The following is a 23,932-nucleotide window of genomic DNA, read 5'->3' on the forward strand; positions in this document are numbered from 1 at the left end:
TTTTTCTTGTTTCTCATGTATTATGGATAAGAGCACACCTCCACTCTATTTCCTGCTTTGCAAGTACAGTGAGTTGTGGTGGACATACTTGGAAGGCATCCTGTTTTTGTCAATATTCTGTCATATTTATCCAGAATGCTGGCAACACACATTTTGATCTGTTTGCCTCTTGATGGTTGGCACACATAGGACAGGGTATGCATGGAGGCCATACTAAAAAACCCCAAAGAAACCATAGGAGCTGAGCCAGAATGCCTCCTTACTACAGTAAACCCAAAGGCCTCCAAGCCAGAGGGTTTATTTGCCAGAAACTTGCTACCCAGGAAGCAGTGTGAAATTTTCCGCACACCCATGGGCAATCTCATCTTTGCCTTACAAAGGTACACACCCATGTAATAGCACAGACTGAGCTTCCCTCTCCTGGAACACACCCTCAGTGCCAGGGAGAACACTGCTAGTCACCACCACATCAGCTCTGCTGACACCCATCCCTAAGTGCTTCATAAATGCTTCAAGAGCAATGACTGGGAAATGTTTGCTTGTGTTCTAAAACATAAAATTATGACACGTTCGACATGGAAAGCTTTGTAACACTGTGGCATTACTTTATTTGATAGAGAATGCTGGCTTTTTATTTTTTAAATAAATAGAAATGGATCAGATCTAAAAATCAGTGATAAAATATAAATGTGTATTAAAGCATAAATGTATATTACCAAGCTTCTTCAAAAAGAAATAGTGTTTTTGCTTAACACCTAGGTAACATGATGGAAATATGGCCACAGTCCTCTACAACTCCAAGATATTACACCAAGGCTTATAACATTGTGATGTTCCTCTCTCCCTCTCCCACCCCCCAAAAACCTCAGAGCCAACCAAGGACAAAGTTGCCTTTGAGCTGGTTAATGTGAAAGGATTTTTCAGAACAATTTGTGAATCATGAGAATAAATATATAGCACGAAGGCTTCTACTAAGGTGACCAAAGGTATCATCTCAAACCCTGCTCAAACCCAGCACCAACTATCACCTTCAACAAGTAAATTCATGGCACTTTGACTTTTCACTTTGTCCTAAAAAAAAATGGTTAAACAAAACACTAGAAAAGTATAGTCAGTACCAGAAATGAATAACAGGTTTTCATGGCACACTTATTAGGCAAGGTGGTAAGATTAGCTGCAACAAATCATGCCAGGTGAAACATAAGTACAGGTCTTTGTGGGAAATCCAGGCTAAGCCTGTTTTCATTACTCACATTTTTAGACACTTAGACCACCCCAGGCATTCTATAGAAAGGAGATTCTTACACATATTGAATTTGCTTCTTTTTTCAGTTAAATTGGTCATTCATTATGTTGAGTTCCACTCTAACATACAGCATATATAGCTTTCTTTTATAAGTTATGTTGAGAGTTGTGTTTTTTGGGGTTTTTTTCCATTTTGGCGTAACACAGAACAGACAATTATTGTGAGGTCTGATTGTCATCATATTTATGTTTTTGGCTTATAACATTATTCCTCTTTCAGAACAACCAGCTACATCTTCAACTTGAACAACATGAATGTGAATAAATATAAAAGACAAAGAACATGCCAGGTATCTGACTTGTCAAATACTATGGACCCACCCTACAGAACTCTTTAGAGCTTGAAATAATCCTGAAATAGTTATTAAGATGTCAATGAGTAAACTAAATCAGAGTTTCAAAACTGAGTAAGAGATCTAGTACTCCAAATTCTTTCATGAGTAATTTACAATTTTAATCTTGCATCCACTTTGGTATTTGCCCAGTCAGTAGCTGAGAGGAAATATCAAAGGAATATAAAAGCTCTAAAATATTTTGAGCCTGAAAAGTAGTTACTGCAGGATAATTTTAAGGATAATTTGCACTTGCTGAGGACATAACTCGCTTTCAGATTCTCCCTCTCTATTCCAAATATAATTCGCTCCATCTTATTCTAAAAGGATAAATGATTTATTTATTCACTTTATATACCACAGTGTCACTGATGGGATATGATGCTAGGATAGCAACAGCAATATAATGGTGTCATATGCAAAGAGATGTTACATCCACTCTTAAGGTGAAGGTAGACAAAGCTATCTGGTTTATCTGATTTTATTTATTACTTACACATGCACACATACATCAAGGAGTGACCTGGGTAGCATCTCACTAAGTATGAGACACATTGCAGCTTACAAATCCTTAGTTGTGCTCTCTCTTTAACAGAAAGGTGTTTTGTGGATGATTCTCCCATTACATTCACTCACAATCCTCACAGAGCAAAATTATTAAGACAGCATCTTCTTCATTTTGCAGATGTCCCATGCTATTGTTTGTCAATGGTTTAGTGAAACACATAGTGTATTTGTGACAGCCTTTCAGCAAATAGAATCACCAGCAGTAAATATTCATAGCCAAGAGATCAAACATGGACCACTGCATCAGGCCATCATTAAATATCACCAGCTAGTTGCACAGCTGCACTGAGGAAGAGCATTATGTCAAGGAGATAGAAGAGTGAAGACCATGATGGTGCCAGTTGAAGCAGCACATTTCTATGGAAAGATTTAGAAGGATGAGTAATGGTGAAGTGGAAGCTTGAAGACAGTAATTCAAAAAGGAGGCTGAGGCATGCCCTCATTGCTCCTACAGCTTTCTGAAGACAGGAAGGGGAGAGGGATGGAAATGTTGATCTCTTTTTCCCTTATGTCCAGAGATATGCTGAATGGGAATGTGCAAAGCTGTGTCAGGAGAGGTTTAGAGTGGAAGAATTTTTTTGCCAGAGGGTGGTCGAACATGGAAGATTTCCTAGAGAGGTGATCAGTGTCCCAAGCCTACCAGTGTCTAAGAGGTATTTGGAAAATGCTCATAAAGAATTTAATTTGATCAGCAATGATTTGGTCAGGCAGTTGGACTAGATAGCTGTTCCAAGTCCCTCTCAACTGAAATATTCTATTCTATCCCAATCTCATCTAGTCTAGTGAGTCCTAATATTTTCTATTCAGTCAGAACACAGTATGCCAGCCAGATACAAGGGTTAGGCAGTAAAGACGGAGGACACAGAATAGTTATGTTCCTTTATCTAGCAATTCCAGGAGCATCCACTGTAGACTTCAAGCCATGTAGATATCAAATGTCATGCAGATTTAAAATCTTGTTTTATGTGCACATATGTTTATATATAAGTATGTACACACAGGAATTTATTGTCAGTGTTTTTGTGACATCTGAATTTGCCTCTTGAATTAACACTGTGTATACAAAAATTAATCTGACAGGGGGAAGCTCTCCCTTCTACATACATATTCTTAGTAAATCTTCACAGTGTATTGTCCATGTCCAGATTCTCTCAATTAACTAATAGCAAATTTGTATTTTGCCAGTTCAATCCATTTCTGTGCTTGCTTTGTGTCCAGATTAACAGTAGATTTGCTAACCCTATCTGAGGTTAGCAGGTACTATTAGAAAATTGTGCATATTTATGGGGAGGAAGGATAAAAAACAAGATACTTTTGCTTTTTACATTGCAACAGATTAAGTTTACTGTTAAGTATGTAAATTACTACTAGGTAGACTTTAATACTTAATATTTCTATTTTAACTTAATATTCTTCAGTTCATTTTATTCTTGAAAACTCTCTATAGCCATGAAGTGTTGACCATTTAGAAGGCTTAAAGGATTTTTGTAGCATAGAATTTTGTGGTGAGATTTGCTAAGGTACAGTTAAATGTCTGGATACGCTTGTTAATTATTTGCTTAAATCAGGTAACTTATTATTTTCTGCTACACACAGGAAAATTAATCAGAGAGTTGTCCTGAAGAGCAGAGTGAAATGAGAAGAAAAGAGGAAAGAGTTCAGGCATAAGATAAAAACAAACCATCATGTTACTGATAAGCAAGGCTAAGCACTCCTGTTCAGTCATCCCCAGGTAATTAGTAATTTCTTAATAAGCCTTCTTGGCAGGTTTTATGCAAACTTGCCCATAAACAATGTTTTATATAGCTAGTTAGATAAAATTAACTTACAATTTACCCACAGTTATCTTAGAAATACCATATAATGAGATTTTTTTTTTTCACAGATAAACACCTTGCCTTTGTCATACACAATAAAAGAGTTCAAAAAGAGGTTAACCAGTATCAAGGCAAGGTTTGTTTGGTATTCTCTTTTTTTAGCTTGCTTGGAATCTTTCTTTTCTTTGTGATCAATTAATCATTGCAAGTTTTCTAATTTCCATATTCTATCCTCTGCTGAATGACTTATGTATTCTACATAACATTTCAAAACAAACTCAGTAGACTTCTGCCCAGGCTAGTAACTATATAACTCTTGGTCCTATGTAAAAAGCTAATTAAATAACTGAATAGTCAGACAAGTGCCATTATTTTCAGTTACTCTGTCTAAAATTAAAATTTTTAACTACAGCCTAAGCTGACTCATCACATTCCTGCAGAAAGAATGTTGTGTCAACACTCTCAGTTTAACTCTTCCTAGACACTAGAATGGTTATGCTTAGCTTAACAAGTTCTCTAATTGCTATTGTTACAAAAATTAGTTAATAAGAAGTTCAGAGCATAATAAGGACTATCAGTTTAGAGTGAAGCTATGACAAATGAACAAAAACTTCAAATACTCTCTGAACAAAAGAGCAATAAGAAAGGCATAAAGGCATAGTCTCTGTTTCTACCATATTTTGGATCAGCTCTTTAAAGTACCAAAATAACTCCATTTTATTAATCAAATAAATAAGTTTTTAGAACAACTCACAGCCTAGGAAGGCATATGTGTACAATACCCTGATTTTTATAAAGTCATAGAATGATTAGGATTGAAAAAGACCTTAAAGATCATCTAGTTCCAACTCCTCTGCTACGGGCATGGATACCTTCCTGACCTTGAACTCTTCCAGGGATGGGGCATTCACAACTTCTCTGAAAAACCTCTTCCAGTGTCTCACCATCCTCACATAATTTCTTCCTAATATCCAATCCAAACCCACTGTCTTTTGGTTTCTATCCTTTCCTCCTTGTCCTATCACTGCATGCCCTTATGAAAAATCTCTCTCCAGCCTTCTTGTAGGCCACCTTCAGGTACTGAAAGCCTTCTATAAGGTTTTTCTGAATCCTTCTCCCTAAAATTATTACATTATATTTCTTAAGAGAACAAAGTAATACTTGCTTTCACCAGACATGAACTGACAGCAGTACCTCCTTGAAAATTCAAATAACAGAGCTGTCTTAAGACTCAGGGAGGTCAAGGACACCTGATGTCTTTATTGGCAAAGGCATCTATATCCTAAGCACAGAAAATTCACATCCCAGTGAGCACAAAGCAGAATCCTCTGGAGAAGAAGCTCAAGTCTTTGCTTTCCTGTACACATACACTGTACAGCTGTACACAAATGCTCTTCCATTGGCCAGTGGCTATCTCTTTAATTTTAACTGGTTTGGTGTGTTCCCTGGTAGGAACAAAACATTAAATACTGTGACTTCACAGAAGTACAGATATATCTGCTCCCAACAGATTTTAAGCAGTGATTTTAAAAAGTTCAAAATCAGTAGAAGTCTGTTTTAAAAGCTGATGATAAAAATTAGAAATTAAGTTGGACTGCATCTCCTTTAACTAATGAAGCCGGAACACTGATTGAGCTGAGCAGGAAAAAATTCACTGGCATGGAAGATATGAGAGAAGTCTAGCAAGGTTTTAATTGGCCTCTATCTTGAGAGGAGGTAAGAGGAAACTTTGAGAAATGGTCATAAGTGCAGTTATGCATAAAAACACCATGCAAGTCATCAAGATAAAGTATGAACAATTATGTATAGCTGCAGTAATGTAGGTTACATGATCAAGTTTACCTCCAATAGTGTAGGTAACAGTTGGGTCTGTGTGGGTTTTCTGGGCCTGAACAACATTGATATGGCTGTATTCCTTGTTTTTAATGTATTCATGTAGGAAGGCTCCACGATTTTATCTGAGAACTTTGCAATCAGTAACATTATTTCCCCATCTGTGAGAGGAACAAATTATAATCCCCTTTTAATAAACAGAGAAATGAAGCCAAGGACAACTGAAGATAGTGTTTACGACACTTGAGCTCACGTGTCTATAACTGAGTTACCTGCACACAAACCAAACATTCCTGTGTATATAATGATCAGAATCAGGTACATCTAAACAGATTCCTCAAATTTCTCTTTAACAGGAGGTTGAACTGAATCACCTCCATTTCTTACCACTGGTTGTCTAACTAAAGTGCTCAAACAACTGCAACACCTAGTTAGGTGAGGTGAATCTACACCAATGACTCCCCAAAATCTGAGAAGAGAGCTGAAGATGGAGAACCTGGATGGAAACCCACCTCCTATACTTTCCACTGGAGCACATTCTCAAAACTATATATATATCATATAGCAGAACTGCTACAGCTTATGAATACCAAGAAAAACATCCTTTATATCTTAAAAAAAATTAAAATATTTTTAGTGTCCTAGTTCAATAATTAATATTTTCACCAACTTGAATACATTTCAGAGGGTATGAGCTTCAAGAAAAGAGTCAGCCTACTTGACAAGAAATGGCCATGTGTGAAACCATAAAATGATGCATTATACCAACTGAGAATCAGACTTAAAAATCAAACTAAAAATAAGCTAGATGAAGAACACTCCTCAGAAAGCAACAAAGAAAACATTAAGTTACTATATCTAACGGGGGGACCGTTGTCCTGCATTGTCTTGCCTGCATCCCTGGTTTGTGAATGAGCACCCAAAATTGCCATGACCAAAGGACAGGACTATAATTTTCTTTAGAAGATGCACCAAGCACACAGGTTCTTTTCCTGGCTGATACCTCCTCTGGCCTGACAAGCAGAAATACAAGGTATGCAGAAGACACGGGTCACTTCCCCACCTTGCTGGGACACTGTTCAGATGCATCTTCTGGGGCCAGGACTGTGACGCACATACACAGTCACAGGAACAGCTTGAAGTTAAGCTGCCTTCTCAAAGCTACACTCTATTTTGATAAAAATGAGAAATCACAAGAGATTTGTTAAATTTATTTCTGAAGACACATAAAAGTTGCTGCACTCCAAAGTTGTGGAGTTTTCTTTAAAACAAGGTAAAGATACACATCTTTTTGTCTGATTAGGGAGAAAAAGCAGCTGTGAACTGTACTCACTACTGATTAAATGCCCTGACAACACCTGAAATTTATTAATCTTCTAGATAACATTGCTTTAACTAGACATGTGAGAAAATATCTAAGGTGACAGTCCACTTTTGCTAAGCAAGTTCTGTTAATAAATTAGCATTTAAAACACATTAGTATTTAAATGCTCTTGATTTATGAGAACGGCAGAAGTAACTTCCTGTGAAAATGTAGTCCTTCAACTTCAAATAAGAAGCAGTAGAAAAGACTCCTACTCAGAAAGAACTATTTGTTTAGGAATCTGGAAAGCTGAGTCAGTAGTAGTTGCATGCAAGGAAACAAAAATGACTTCACTTAGGTGATGAAAATGTCACTACTGGGTGTATCCTATTTATGTTAAAAATAGATTACTGATACAACAAAAAACTATTTGAAAACTTTCAGAATCTGCAGGTGAGTGGAAAAATAGGACTAACATGATTTTCTTTTTAAGGTGATGTAAGGTCCATAGTCAGAGTCTAGCAGTTGTAGTGTCTGACTGCTAAATCTATCAACAACATAACAGTTGAACCAAAAAGAATAGCTGTTTTGGCTGTTTGAAGTGAAAGTCCTGCTTGGTCTAATAAAGAAGGTGCTTCTTGCTAAAACTTAGGCTTGCTCGGGCTTTTGAGTAAGTAAAATTCTGAACAACACTGAAATTCTCTGTTACACTTACTTTTCTTTTTACATATAACAAATTTTAGGGATAGGAAACATCACCATATTTTCCAGTTGAAGACTGACTTGTTTCATTTGATCTACATAGTGCTCTTGGGAAAAAAATAAAAGAAACGAAATTACAGTACTGTTGTCTACTGCATCTTGTTATCTTGAAAGGAACTGTTAAAAATACCTGAAAACCAACCATTCCTAGGAAGTGTGGCGGAAGTAGTCACTTTAGGAACCCAAAGTATTCAAAATCATTGAATATTTAAAATACTAAATATTAAAAAACATGAAGACACAATCTTTTCTGTAAACAGTTTGATTTTACATAAGTGAAATCATACTTTTCATAATTTAGGAGAGAAAAACAAATAATCAAAGATGAAACAGGATACTGGGCTCTTTGCTAATTTCCAAGATGGAAGTGAATTAAAATGACTAAAGTAATATTGTAGCAGATTACTGTATTACATTGTTTTGAAGTGAACGAAGAAACAGAAAAAGAGAAAGAAAAGTTAAAAGATAAATAAAAATTAAAATCAAAAAGAAAATATTACTTCTAGAATTATTTTCTGAAAGGGATATGAATATAAAACCCTGTCAAGTAAGAAGAGAAACAAGAGAGAACTAAATGACTGGGTATTTGTATAAAATCCATTAGCAAGTTTCATGAGTCCAAAAGGAGGAACTGTATCAAATACTATTATGGACATAAGGAATCTTGAATACATTCTTAATCCTTTACTTCAAGGTTCTCAGGAGATCATTAGGTTCAACTTTCTTCTCAATGCAGGTCACACCAGGTTGCTAAAGGCTTAAAATACTCATATACAAAAATACTTTGAAGAATGGTAACTGCCTAAGCTCTCTGGGCACTTTGTTTTCCTACTGTAATTTTTCTCCTTACATTCAGTCTGAAATACTTTGATCTCAATTTTCATCCATAGACTTCTAGTCCTCTTAGCCATCATAGCCCTCTTACCTGCACAACCGTGAAAGTCCATCTTTATACAAACAGCCTTGAAGTACCAGAGGCTGTCGTGAGGGTGTCTCCCACAAAGCCATCTCTAGGCTGAAACAACTCAGCTTCTCCTCAGCTGGTCAGGTGTGTCAGACCCTTACCATCTTAGTGGCCCTCCACAGAACTTTCTTCAGTTAATCCATTTATTTCCTCACAGAACGAAGGGGGCGAGTGGGAATGATGCACCATTTTAGATGTCATCTGACAAGTGCTGAGTAAAAGGAAATAATAATTTCCCTGAGCCCTGCTAACACAGCCCAGGATGCTGTTGGCCCTCTTCTCCTGGGATTCAATGCTGGACCATGCTCTGCTTACTGTCTACCAAGACTCTTTGGTTCTTCACAGCACAGTTTTTTTCTAGCTAGTCCTCCAACTGTCTCCCCAGTAAAGGATTGTTCTCCAGTTGTTTCTCAGAATCACAATTCTCAATGAAATTTTTATTCCTAAGAATCACAACAGCTTTCTATCCTGCCCAGGCTAAATTACTAGCATTAATAGGACTCCCTATTTTTCAGATGTACACATAAATAAAATTACTATGATGGACTTGGTTTGAAAAAAATTGACTTAGCTGTCTCAAACAGCTCTAATTAAGACACTGTCATATCTGTTAATTTAGCCAGAATAAGAAGCTAGCCAATCACTTCTGGTCTCATTTCCTACAGCTAGCAGAACTCATCTACACCTCCTGCTATCTGTCATTTGTCTGACAGTGAATGCCATTTCTACTTCCATCTGTGTGAGCAGCAGAGTTAAAAGCTGCCATTACAGCTGGAATTAAGGAGCATTAATGGCTTGCCAGCCATGTTCAGGGCAAGAGAATGTAGATCTTACTGAAGGAGACTAAAAGGAGTTGGTTTGCTCATCTCAGGAAAGTGAAAAGTGAGAGGGAGTTTATTCTACAAATAAATCATGCACTGTAAGCTACATAGGGGAAAAACTTATTTAGACAATAAAACAATTCTGCCATAAAAACAAAGGCATAAATTTGAGGCTGGAAAGTGGAAAGCTTCTAAACATGTCAGGGTTATGGCACTGCAACAAAATTCCTCCATTTGGGCAGCAGAGGCGAGGAACCTAACTGGTTTTAAGACATGGAGAGAAATTTATGAAACATATTACATGGGTTGGTGATGTCAGCCAAATTGGTGACTCGGGAGATCTCTTCTAGTCTTATTGTGCTGAACATTTGCATCATGACTATTTTTGATAAAGTGGTCAGTGAAAAATATCAAGTGTATTATTCTAATTAAAATTTAAAGAAATATAAATAACAGAAAGTTAACCTCATTGTGAAAAGCAATTAACAGAATTATGCTGTGATTAAGCTGATGCATAATTAACAACAGCTGTAAATTATATTATATCCATCTAATTTGGCCAGATTGGAATAGCATTATTCTTAGGCCTGTTTAGGAAGTTCTGTGGTAATATGCACTTGAATGAAGTGCTCTTTACTAATGTGTTCAAATTCACAAAGCTGCTATTAGAATTGCAAATAAGATATATACCAGCATCATTTCCTCTGCCTATCATTTTCTCTTCTTTGGAACGATCTCTGACAGAAAATCAAATTGTAACAACTCCAAAAGATGTTTGCACAAATTGAGCAAAAGTAGTGTTATTAAACATGAAAAAATTGCAAAAAAATAATCATTATGATCAAAGTGGGACTGAATTCAAAACACAAGTGGCTGCTGAGTAAAAAGGAACAAGAATCATGGAGCTCATTGTGGGACAGAGGAAAACACTCAAGGTAGAATTCACTTAACAAGTGGAAAGGGGGAAGAATATGTTTTTTTTCAAGTGATGTATACAGAACTGAATCTTCAGAACTGAAGAATCTCTGATCATTCAAAGTTTAATGAAATCAATAGAAAAAATCTTCAGCTTTCAAGTAAAAGGTCTTCATGGTCAATACATGTTGGAGTTGTAAAGTCCTTAATTAGCTGACTAAAGCATACCAATTAAGAAAAAGAAAGAAGTAACTAGTGGCTCACAGGTCTTACTTTTCCCTGAAGCATATTGGAAAATCTCAACTGGAGAAACTAATAACATATGATGAGGGAACAATTGCCTGATGAGGAAAGAGCACACACAGCCTTGGGTGGACAAAAATAATACCATTCAGCAAAAGTTTTTTGGGTATGCATATCTTCCACCAACCTACCACTACTACTATTCTCCAATTTCATAACACATGATCTTTACAATTGATTTATCTCTAAACAGCCACCAGTTTCTGAGTGAGAGGCATGTTGAAATAGGTCAGCCAACTTGATAAGTCTCTAGCAAGCAAGAATGTTAGTGAAGCATGCAGCAAAACTTTACTTACATTCAAAAAATAAAACAACAAAGCACAGACACTTCAGTTCTTCATACACAGATGAGGAAAGGTTGATTTCCTAGGCTGTGTTTCCATCCTCATTTCTAGGTAATACCTGCAGCCAATAAGAGTAAAATAAATGCTAAGCTACCTGCAATGCAAACCAACTATTCTCCTAAATAAAATTCTTATTTGGATTATAAAGGTTGAGAATACAGTGCTTTCATTCAAGGTATAAAGGCATTTCTGAAGATTAAAGAAAATGCTTAAGTCATCAGACAACACTGATGCCTGATTTTCTTCCACTTGTAGAGTAAAAAAGCACAGAATTTATACAATGTCTTGAAATACTATCTGGAAGGATTACATATAGGGAATAGAGGACAAAATGGTTTTTAAGACTGTGGTTCTGTTGACATAGAAGCATATGAATAAAAGATCCCCTGCTCTTTGGATGACTAATGTTTAGGTAAAGTGGGTAAACTACATAGTAAAACAGGATTTGTAGTAGAAAAGCCTGAAAGAAAAACAATTTTAATTTGACTATGTCCACAGCATTTCAAAAAGGATGAAGGCGAGAAAGAAACAAAGGGACAGTTTGTAGTAACCTTGAGAACTACTTTATAACTCTTGCAGACTTTCTGACTTTTCTTGGGTGGGTGAGCTGCACTTTTAAATGCTAAGCTTTAGCTAGGCAGGCAGTACCAATTTATTGCTTTATATATATTATTTATTTCAGTGTTGTGTATTAATTCTATACATTCTTATGTGTGTGTAGTCTATGCATTTATGAGCAACTCTTAAATCCAAACAAAATATGCACTGGTCACTCATAAAGTTTTGAAAGACAATTTGCCTTCTTCACCCCAAATATAATTTCATGCTCTTAAGATCCAAATAAAAGCATGTAATTTTTAGATTTTCGTATTTCAAAAATATCCGCCTGCTTCAGCAGCATTCTTTTGCCTTTTACATTACTTGAAACCTTTTGGGTAATTCATCCTACTTTCCCTTGGAAGAAAGTGACAACACAGAAAATCACTTCTAAACACCAGGGATAAAACTAACTCCTCTTATTTAGATAGAACAGGACTTTAGTCAAGAACAGAGATTCTTACAGTCTAAATTGTAAGTCTGCTGAGGTACTACATTCTTTATTGATTTTGTAAACTGCAGTGCATGCAAAATAGAAAGCAGTAAAATTATTAGCCCATCAGTACTTTCTGTCCTCAGAAGTGATACTGTTACACCAGTATAGTAGATTGATTCTGGCATTTTCATAAATTAGACTATTTTATTCAACAGTTAAACATCTATAAAATTAATTCTTATCTGCCTATTTTCACATCTAGCTCCTGGATCAGGAATATACCATTTGGCTAATAGTGGAGGAAAAAACCCCACTGCTTGAAATGACATAGCCTCTCCCACTGGGATCACTAAAAAGGCACACAGAAATCATTAGGGGTACTAAAGTGAGGATGAAGACTAGAAATGGATCCATACTGAGGTACCTCTCTGCCTCTCTCCCGACCCTCATTCACTTGTGCAAGGTAAATTCTTCATCATCCATGATAAGAAGTTGGAATCTCTACAGGAAGCACACAATTGTCTATGTACCTCTTTTAGTTCTACATGTTCAGACCTCCCTTACACACCTAATTCTATAGTCATTAGTAGGGCAATAAAATGACATAAAATGAGCAAAGAGCAATAAAGCAATCATATTCCAGCATGTTTATTTAGTGTGGTCCTTAATGACAGAGACCTTCGCACCCACTGATACCTGGAGCTGCTACTAATTCTCCTCTGCCTCAGATCCATGGTTATTATTACTCTCAGACTTATACCCAGTAATGTTTTAAAGCCTGCTTCACATGAGCTGTGCAAAAGAAAAAAAAAAAAAAAAAAAAAAAAAAAAAAAAAAAAAAAAAAAAAAAAAAAAAAAAAAAAAAAAAAAGAAAAAAAAAAACCCACCCTCACAGAAAGACAAATCAGTTTTAAGGGAAAAAAGAAAGCTTTGCAAATTCATCCTAAATCTACTTGCATGTGAGTCAGATACAACGAAAAATTTGCATGGGTGCACTGATGTTGTGCTAAAACATGTGAATATGTTCTTGGCCTTTGAGTATACTGTCCAAATTAGCTGGAAAGATCAAATAGTATTTGGTGGCTATTGGTGGTATTTGTTATTAGACTGTAGACATATGCTCAGTGGTAACAAAGGTATTTAAAAACTAACTACATGTTTGTGAATCTGATGGCAAATCAGACTTCTCTCTCTCCAAAATACTTAACAATCAGTCAAATTAAAGTTGTAGTAACTAAAACATACCATGATTAGTGATTAGTGATTAGTTCTACAACTCCATGTCAGTCTAAAATCTGCTGCATTGCTTGTTCTTCCCGTGGTCTCTCCATCTTTAGACTTTTCTAGAGATATTCACTCTTTTGGTTAGCCTTTTATTAGATTGGTTTTACTGCAGATTTCAGCAGGGGTTTGTTTCTCTACACTGAGCTCTGGGTATCTGTCATCTTTTAAACTGGAATGAGATGCATAAATGTGGAAGCCTGGCTGTAAAGTAGCAACTACTCAGAACATATAAGTGATGTGACTCAGATAACATGTGATATGCTGCATTAATAGTGTAAGCAAAACATGCAACAGGTTGTGCTTGCACAAGCAAGTGCATCCAATATATATGGAAAATGTATATAGATTGCCAAAATTCTAAAAATAGCATGCTCTACTTAGAAAAGTTGGTCAAAAACTACTCAGGTAAACGTCCTCCTTTTCATTTGAATTTCCATGTGTCCAAACACTATGCCATTGTGCAAAAACTCAGCTTGCTGAAATAAAAGCACAATAAAAAAGAGCTATGTGTTGAATTATTTCAGTGAGCTAGGATCCAAAGTAAAGTACTATGATAAATCACATAATTTTGCTTAAAAGCAGGGGGAAACAAAATAGACACATAGAGAAGGAAAAAAAAAAAAAAAAAGAAGAAGAAAAAATAATGGTAGTAAACCAAAACAAAACAAAGCAGTGCCTCTTTCAGGATGATTGAATCTTGCTTAATCCATATTTTATTCTCTGCTACATAATTTTACACTCTTGACAAAGTCAGGCAGTTGGAAGAGGGTTGGAAAAACATATGTAGCTTTTAGTCAACTTTATGCCTCCCTAAATTTAGAAGACATTTCTGAATAAAGAAGCTAAAAATAAATCACAAAACAGTGTCTATAATGTGGTCTGAATTATCCAGCCATAAAAAACATGAAAACATGTTTAATATATTTCAATAGAATTTTCATAACATAAATAATAGCAACAAGACAACTGGTAACAAAAAAGTTATTTGTAGCTGAACTTACAAAGATGACCTTTTAAAAAACCCCTCACTCCCTATATATACTGTGGCTTGTTTGCCTACATGTTTAACCTATTCTAAAAAACTCACAGTTAAAATGTAGCCAACATGTACTTTACCTAATCTTAATAGCAAAACCTGGCACTGAGGTCTTGGACAAGCAAATATAGTCACATTAATAGTTACAATTTTAGTTTCCAGAATGAAAATCAATACAAATTTATCTGGGCACTGTAAATTACCAAAATCTAAAGAAAAATTAATGTCTACAAGTTTACACTAAAGCTTTATTTTCAACAAATATATATATATATATATATATATATATAGAGTAAGAGAGAGGGAGACAATGCTTTTGTGTATATAGGGAGTTAAAAGGTTATGCAAATGCACATATCTAAATATGCACATATTTAGATAGGGTCCTGTTTCAATGCAATCCCATTATCTTTAAGGAAATGTGCTGATAAGTTAGAAGTTGCAACATATGCATTTTATAGCAGGTTTAAAAGTGGAAATTCTAAGAAAACTTCCATAATTTTGTAAACATTCACCATATTAATTCTTTAGTCATTACAGAAACATCATCAAAAAGACTTGACAAGAATGGTAACTACTAGGCTAAGTCAAAATTTTGATTAATGCATACAAAATCATCTACAAAACAATGACAGTGAAAAATTAAAAACAACGGATCAAGCTAGTTGTCAAAATGAAGAAAATGTTAGTTAATTATGAAAAATTGTTAATTAAACTTTAAAAAGGTTCTTTAAAACATTAGCAAATTAGAAATTTTCTATCTCTAACAATAGTTAGATGCAACACCAAAACCAGGTTCTCATTTACATCAATTTCTTCAAATTCATTGCCTCTCCTCTACTCAATAGCAATTTAGGTCCAGAGCTGCAGTACAGTGCCTTCCACCTGCCCAACCAGCCAACAAGATTAACCTTTTTTCTTTTTGGAAACTTGTGACCACTGAGGAGCAGAATGATTAAAAAGCTTTTTTACAATCTCTGTATGAGATTAATCATGCCTCACCTTACAAGTCACTCAAGTCCGTGAAATTTTTCATTCTGCTACCCTTTCATGTCAATCCTCTTATTCCTTACTCTTTACAGTCTTACTAAGCTTTTATTTTCCTGAGTTAATGAACACAGACTTTTACCTCTCACTCTGACAAGTATATTGCTGAAACCATTGTTCATCAGCAATATGTAAAAGAAAATGGTATTAATTCTTTGAAAAACATTAGCAGGTTGGAAAATCAAGCCACTTTTCTTGATTTTCCAACATATCTACATTAAGCTAAACAGATAAGATCACACAATAAACTTGCAATATTTAACTGAATGTAGTCATAAGGTATACCATTCAGCAACTAAATCCACACAGAAAATGTGCAAATTATTACAAAGCAGCACTACATCTCAAACGATAGCAACATGTACTATCTTCCAGGCAATACTAAGGACAAAGGACACAACTCCTTTAGTCTTAAAAAAATATGTATCATTCAGGACAATTTTTTCAAACAAGCTGATGAAGAAAGCTACCCAGTACTCATAGTAAAAAGCTGAATTAGAAAAGACAAATTTGAACCCACAAATAAATATAAGTCTAGAAATAGGAGCTCACAAAGTCTGAGGACAATCTTCAGATGACAGCTGGAATGCAAGTCTGATAAAAGATAACCAAATTTTAGTCAGACCAAGAAAATTATATTTTCAGGGGTTTTAAGCCATAAAAAGGAAACTCTGCAATTGTTTTATGCCACAAAAATATCTACTAATTTGTTTATAGGCTCCCAATAATTTTAGTGGAAACAGTCTTTTAATTATTAGAAGACATGGTATAGAAAACATTGGGTGAAGCAGTATCTAGTCTTCAGAAAATTAACGGAGATGAGATGACGAGATTACATGAAACAAACAGAAATGAGAAGAAACACTGAGATATACCACTCTGCCAGTGTACCTTTCACAGAACATTATGTCCCCACCAGTTCTAAACACTAAAGGTGGTATGCAAAGACTGTGGAAGGTGTACACACAGGACTTCTTGCAGCTCATCTTCTCAACAAAATATGAGTGGACAAACTAAAATAAGAAGTATCAACAAAACACAAATCAGCAGATCAAATATCCTCACAAAAAGGGGTTGTGGAGACTTTTCAAAAGTATTCAGGCACCTTAAGATGCAAATATGCAGTTAGAGAACCCATGGTTCTTGATAATGGCTGGCCTCACCCTGCTGGGAACGAGCAAGATGAAAAATATCCTCAATTGAAAGAATAAAAAAGGGAAGGAAGAACAGCATTGCTGGCATTCAGAAGAGGCTGAATAAGAGCAGATATCTAATGCAGCAACTTCTCCAAACCAAAATTTCCTCCTACACACACACACAAACACACACGCACACACCCACCCAGACAAGATGCTGACAGACAAGATGATCAGTTTGCACACACAACATAAAACAGGCAGAATGTATTTTAATAGACATCTAATTGCAACTTTTGATCCATGAAAATCTGGCCCTAGTCCTATATGTTCTCTAGACTGGTATGATAATAAGAGTTTGTATTTGCAAGAAATAAATACATTATAAATTCTAATTTAAATATCTCTAAACTAACTGAATTAACTGAAATAATTCTAAATATTACCAGCTACTAATTAAAACCATTCTTCCCCCAAAACTGGTTTCCATATATCTAAACTCCATATGACTTTACTATCAGCCATATTCTGATATACTACAGCTACATAGCCAGTAACAACTGAGAAAACACATTAAGCACTTTGCCATGAATTCTAGATGAGTTAATGATAGATAATGGCCTACAATTCATGTGTGACTTATTTTAGCAAATCTCACTGATACAGCAAGCACGCTGCATCAAGGTTGCACTAAGTATAATCAAAGAGGCTTGCAGAAAATTCAGCAGAAATTACAAAATACCTAATGGAAAAGGAAGAGACATGCTTAGAAGTCCCATGAACACAGTGTTTTTTGGCTGTTTTAACACGTCTGCTTTACCAGGATTTCCAGTGCACAGTTTGTGGAGAAAAGAGCTAAAGCGTCTGTTCAATTCCAAAGAATTGAAATAATTACAAAAAATCCTATCCAATATCACTGTGATGGCTGCCATCTTGACTGACACTAAAGTGAGGTGTATCTTTCCAACCTCTCTTTCAACTTTTTAAGTGGTTTTCCAATACCTAAGATGTGGGTATGTGTTAGATGTACTCTGCAGTAGTGGGTCTGCAGTAATAACTTTGCAACCTCGTTAATCAACTCCTTTCAGTAAGTCCTCATGGATGTATTACAGAAGTCCTAGGAATATCTGTCAGTCTGGACAAATCTATGCGTGACTTCATTAGCAATTTCCTTTCAGTACAAAAGCTAACTTCAAGCCTAATCCTAACCCTGCCCTTTGTTTTCTATTAAACAATCATTAATCCAGGAAAAATCTTCCATCTTAACTCATGGCAGCTTTGTTTCCTTACATGTTTTTTTGGTGGAAATTTGCCAAAGGCTTCTTGGAACATTAACTATACTGTGACAATGTCTAAAACCACAACCAGAAAGCACTGAAAGGTCCTGAGCCTGACATATCCCAGCTTTACTACATACTGCATTGGGATGAGGTCTGGAAGGGCACCAGCAGCCTTGCTTCCCTCTCATTAACCCTGTTGGCAGGAGAAGAGCCATGGTTTTTGCTTGTTCTCCCAAGGCAAGGCAATCAGAGACCGGGACACATGGAGCACACACCATGAGGACGCTCACTGAGGCACACCTATGTCAATAACACATCTCTATCCTTGCACCGAGTGATTCTTATGCAGTGCGCACTCTTGCTGCGAAAATCTTTTTTTTCAGATTTTCTTTTTCACTGAGCCCAGACTGTAGTTCCACAGATTTCATCTGCAACCCTTTTTAGAAATAAATAAAAAATAATTTTCAAAATGTCATAGTTTTTACCATTTTCCATGGGCCTTTGATATAGGGTGACAGACTAGTGAGACAGATTAGTAAATACAAACCATCACAAGATAGCTGAAATAATAATATCTTCAAATACCTTCCTACTTGTGAACAGCATGAAAGTAAAGCCAACTTCACCAGCACTATGTGCAAGAACTTAATGGGGCAATGTTGAACAGCTGAGACCAAAACCATTTAAAATAGAGCAAGAAAAATCCTTGTTCCCTACCTCCTGCTGCCCTTCAGAGGGCTGCCATGCCACCACAGGAAATCACCTCACTGCTGGTCTCCCCAAAGGACCCTCAGCCACCATGGGCTCTCAATGGCAGCTCGCTCACTGCAGCCACTGACAGACAGACCAGTGATAGTGGACTCACCTAAAATAAAAAAATCTGCTCTATGATCAAACAGCCACGGAAGCTCACAAGCAACAGATGCTGGAGCACATTCAGTAGAAATGTAGCTGATCAATAAGAAACGTCAGTATTCATTTGCTGTGGAAGATTTCTTTTTAAATTGTGTATATTATTTAACTTTGGTGTTTTGGTGTGGTTTGGGAAATACTAAAGCAAAGTGAAGTAAAAATATACATGCAAAAGCCCAAGCAGATCCTAGAGAACTTGAAACATCTTTTCCTATTAAAAATATAAATAAAAATTCAGGTGGCACAAAATCAGGAAGAAAAGAAATTTGAGTAAGATTTTCTTAAGAAATCTGGCAAAACTAGACTATTTCCACAACAAAACATAGCCATATAGCCTGAAGCATAATCTTTACTATTTAGCTTTCTCATTTTCATTCATCTAGTAGAAATACAAATTCGTGTAACCGCATAGATGCAGAAATCCTCTGTATAACCATACTGCCTGATTATATGCTTTTTATTAATAAAGACCAAATATAACAATTATCTAAAGCTGAATCACTGGTTTTACTTGATATTACCTTCCCATCCTCTTTAACAAAAAATCCATAGAAGCAAGACAAATGTCTTTGCCCTTCTGCTACTGTTTCAGTGTAAATCTAAAGATTCAGGAATGTTTAGAATCAGTTTTTTTACAAACTGCATTGAGTTTGAAACAGTGTGGTTAATTCACACACATAAAGATGGACCCTCTTCAAAAATTTTATCTTTGGAAGTAGCAAGCATTTCTCAATAGGAAAAATATAGTTTAACTAGTTAAAGAGACTAAACCAGTTCAAACTACCTTATTATCAAAGCTCTCCTATGAAAAATGTGCATCGAAATCTAACATTGACATGCCATTTTTTGCAGGACCAGACATTATTTTCACCAGCAAAAAATGATCTGTAAGAATGTGTGTAACAGTGCCCTCTGGTGAGAACGTGCCTAAGAATATACTTGCCTTGTAAGGGTAAAGAGATTTTAGTGGCAGGGCTAATAAGCAATCAGATGATTTTGCAAACTGAATTATGGTATCACTTTTCATAACCAGCAGTGAAGAAGTTAGGTATTTTGAGATTGTAATTACTTTATACTTATTTTAAATGAAAAACATTTATGCTCATTTTTTAAAACACAACCTTGTATGATGAAAGTGACAGTAGCCTTGACTAGGTGAAAATTTATGAGTGCTATAGACAGCATAGCTACTTTTATGGCTGAGAATGCAATAGATCCTAAGCAAACATTGATAAGTCCTCTATTTTTCTGAGAAGTATCCACCCAACAAGTGTCCTGACATTGGAAAGCCCCACAGTTTTGATAAGAATAAAGACCAGCTAACTGTAGAAAACAACTTCATTTCTCAAATTAGTCAAAGACATTCATCAAGAGTTTGTGGGAAAGGGCTGCATCTTCCCTCACTATTGACCAATGACCACCACATTTCAAATCCTACTAAAATGTGACAATACTTATGAAATATGTAATATAATACATATATTCACCTCATAAAATATACGTATATACATGAATCTATACATATGTATACATATACATAGAAAATTAGGTTAAGATATTGGACAGGCTTGCCACTGAACCAAGGAGGAACATTCTACTTTCAAAAGCTTTAACTGTGACACACAACAGAAGATACTTCATAAAAAACTAGTTAATACGCAGTTGAAAATACCATTCTGGTCTAACTTATTACCTGCTATTTGTGATTAAATCAAGAGTAGCTTTACCAGCACTGTCATGGTTCCTTACCAGTACTTCCCAATGATTCTACCTGCTGTGTTTGAAACTACCATGGCAGTTACTTTCAGCCTCCTCAGTGCAACCTGAACTGCAACAGTGTTCTCCTTCGCTTCATTGAGTAAACCCAAGAACATGCTATCGCTTCTTTTGCTGCCAAATGAGAAAGTGTTAATAAAAACAAGACCTCCTTCAAGACTTAGAAAAAGAGCCAGAGCTATTTGTAACTATGGTGTTTATATTGTGTAAGAATGAAAATATGAAATTAGTGAAAGTATTACTGTAGTCAACTTCTCCGTCTTGTAGGACAGTCCTTCTTCTCACTCATATCAAGTATGTCTCATCACCCTCTTGCTCTAACTGTGGTGACTAATTAACTCCATTGTTTTTAAGGAAGGAACTTGGCAGTGCCAGTTAGTTGTTTAACAAATAACCAGATGTCCCCAGAGGACTCAAAGGAGTCACTTACAGCCAAGTTCCATTCAGTCAGGTATGAACATCAAACAAAAACCCACCTCAGCAGGTGGCAGCAAAAAGTGGAGGGGGAACAAGATTGGTAAAATATCATCATCAAATAAAAAATCTCATTTTACATTATTTCACTGTTTGGCTTATTTATTATAGAGACATCAGATATTGTAGGTCTCAGTTATAGTGTATTGTTTGTCAAGTCCATATATTACTGTCGTCTTATACACCTCCAAACATCCAGCTGTTAAGTTTCCCAACACAGAGGCACTAGAACTTTCAAAGGTTTCAAAGGTAATTAGTTTTACACACACATTAAAAAAAAAAAAAAAAAGTGTGGAATGTTGCAAAAATAAAACAACAACAAATTAAAGTACTTTCAAAAAGTGAAAAGTTCTTCCTCCTTTGCAAATTGTCACCCTGACAAAATAAAAGAGAATGGAGTAAATTGATTTTCAAAATCTAACATGAGTTTGAAATCATGTTAGGATCTTTGACAGAAAATTCTACTTGTGGAAAATGAAGACAATTTATTTTGGCAAATAAAGAACAGTGAGGGCTGTCTAAGTCAGGTCTTCAGTAGAAATATTAACTTTTGTGATCATACTTTAGCAAGTGTTAAAGATCCTAGAGCAAAGGCTACATTTTAACTATGGTAGCAAATGGCATTCAGCCTTGTGAGGCCAACAATCATCACAGTAATATATGAAAAAACACAGCAATGGTGCACATCAATTTGGGGTCCGCTCTGAACCTCAGACATAAGGTAAGTTAGAAGTCAGCAAATTAAATTGCTGGATTTTGAACTGTCCCATGATGCATTTTTGTATAGCTCTATAAATACTTCTCAATTAAGGCAACTAACAGCATAAGACTATCCAGCAGCAAAACAGAAGAGTGAAACTACAGTGTAAATTGTCACCATTTGCTTATGCAGGAGAAAAGCTCCATGCAGTCACATTACACAAGCATTCCTCACTGGTGAAGTAATTGGTAGCTGAAAGTGCTTGGATGAGAAAGTGGCTATTTTGTGCCAGACTGATAATTTTGGTAGACTGAAAAATAATTATCCAGAGTAGCTGCAAGCAATACTCCATGGAAATCTAGTGGAAGTAACAGAAATTGAAAAGCAAAAAAACAAATATGAGAGTCCACATTTCTGCAGAAAAGCTCAGCAAATTGGCAAAAACTGACAAATATGTTACAGTCCTTGCACGTTCATAGTCAATGAGATTTGACTGCAATGGAATTTTTTTTTTCAGGTACTAAAATCAAGAACATAAAAAAGTTGGAAATGCTGTCCCGCTTAGGGCTTAGCCCTGGCTTGTTCCTCTCACTACAAAGCTCCACATTCCTAGGGTGCAGCGAATTCCCGTGTGTGCCACCAAGGCTAGTGAAGGCTGCTTTCTCTACGAGCTTTTTTAAAACAGTTAAAGGAAATTTTCCTAAAATTAACTACTTATTAATCAAAATCAGAATAATTCTCTCTCTTACAGCCACATGAGAGAGGATGGGATAGCTGTTTAGCATTCCAGGCTTTTTGAATTCCAACCAGCACATCTTTTTGCAGTACTGCAGCATGATGGCAACAAGCCGACTTCATAATTCTATTCACAAAGGTCTATTTCCCACATCTTAGATCAGTCACAACTTGCCCAAGTGTTTCTAAAGGAAGTAAAATAAATATACTATTATTCAAGTTTTTAAAACAAAACAGAAAAACTACTAGCAGAACACACAGATTTTCCTGTGTATTTCAAAATCTCAGGGTGCTCTGACAGCAACATTGCATAGTAAATAAAGGAAAAATAAATCCACTCTAATCAAATCTATTTATGAGTCCTTTAGATGAATTACATTGACAGAAGATGGACTCTAGTTTTCTTTCTTTGGGATCACACAGATAGTAAAACACAAAGTTACAAGAAAAAGCAGTGTGGGTTTTTTTGTTGTTGTTTCTATCAAGTTTCTATGGTGTCTAGGTTTTCCATCTGAACTGCTCTTGTTCAAAGTAAATCTAGTTCAGGAAAAAAAAAAATCCCCACCTCATTTCCCTGAGAACCTAGTTATTTTTATCTACCTCAACAACCAAGCTACTCTACCTTGTCATTTCAATTTTCACATATTTTCTCTTTGTGTATTCGTTCTATGATTCAGTGAAATCTCATCTCTTCAGCCCACTGCCATAAACTACTGTCCGGAACAAAGCTCTCTCTCAAATTCAATCTCAAACAAAATGAAAAAGAAAAAAACCACAAATGAGAAAGTGGACCACAACCAATCCTATGGGCCCCATTCTCACAAGGTCTGCAAAGTTATTTTGCTTCATCAAGTAAACCTGAACTACGGGCAGGTGCTATTGCTTCTTTTGTTGCCAAATGAGAAAGTGTTAATAAAAACAAGACCTCCTTCCATGTACATCAGAGTGTTAATGTTAATTTCTTATTTGGCTAAAATACACTTGATTTTAAGTGATTTCCAGATGAAATACAAACAGGTGAAGTTTTATAGTTCAAATAAATGGGGACACAGACCACTGCACATTCAGTGGAATTACTGCTGCTAAGCTATAATTACTATAAATAGTAATTATTTGCTGTAATAGCAACACCTAGAAATCCTTTTTGTTCATCTGAGTTTTCTCTCAGCCATTTAACAGTTTGAATGACCAGGAAGGCATGAAAAACCTTTAGGTTTACGTTATCTATACCTTAGCACGGAGGATGGCACTGC

Source organism: Pyrgilauda ruficollis, unplaced genomic scaffold (assembly GCF_017590135.1).
Source record: "Pyrgilauda ruficollis isolate IOZ18807 unplaced genomic scaffold, ASM1759013v1 scaffold18, whole genome shotgun sequence".
Classification (NCBI taxonomy): domain Eukaryota; kingdom Metazoa; phylum Chordata; class Aves; order Passeriformes; family Passeridae; genus Pyrgilauda; species Pyrgilauda ruficollis.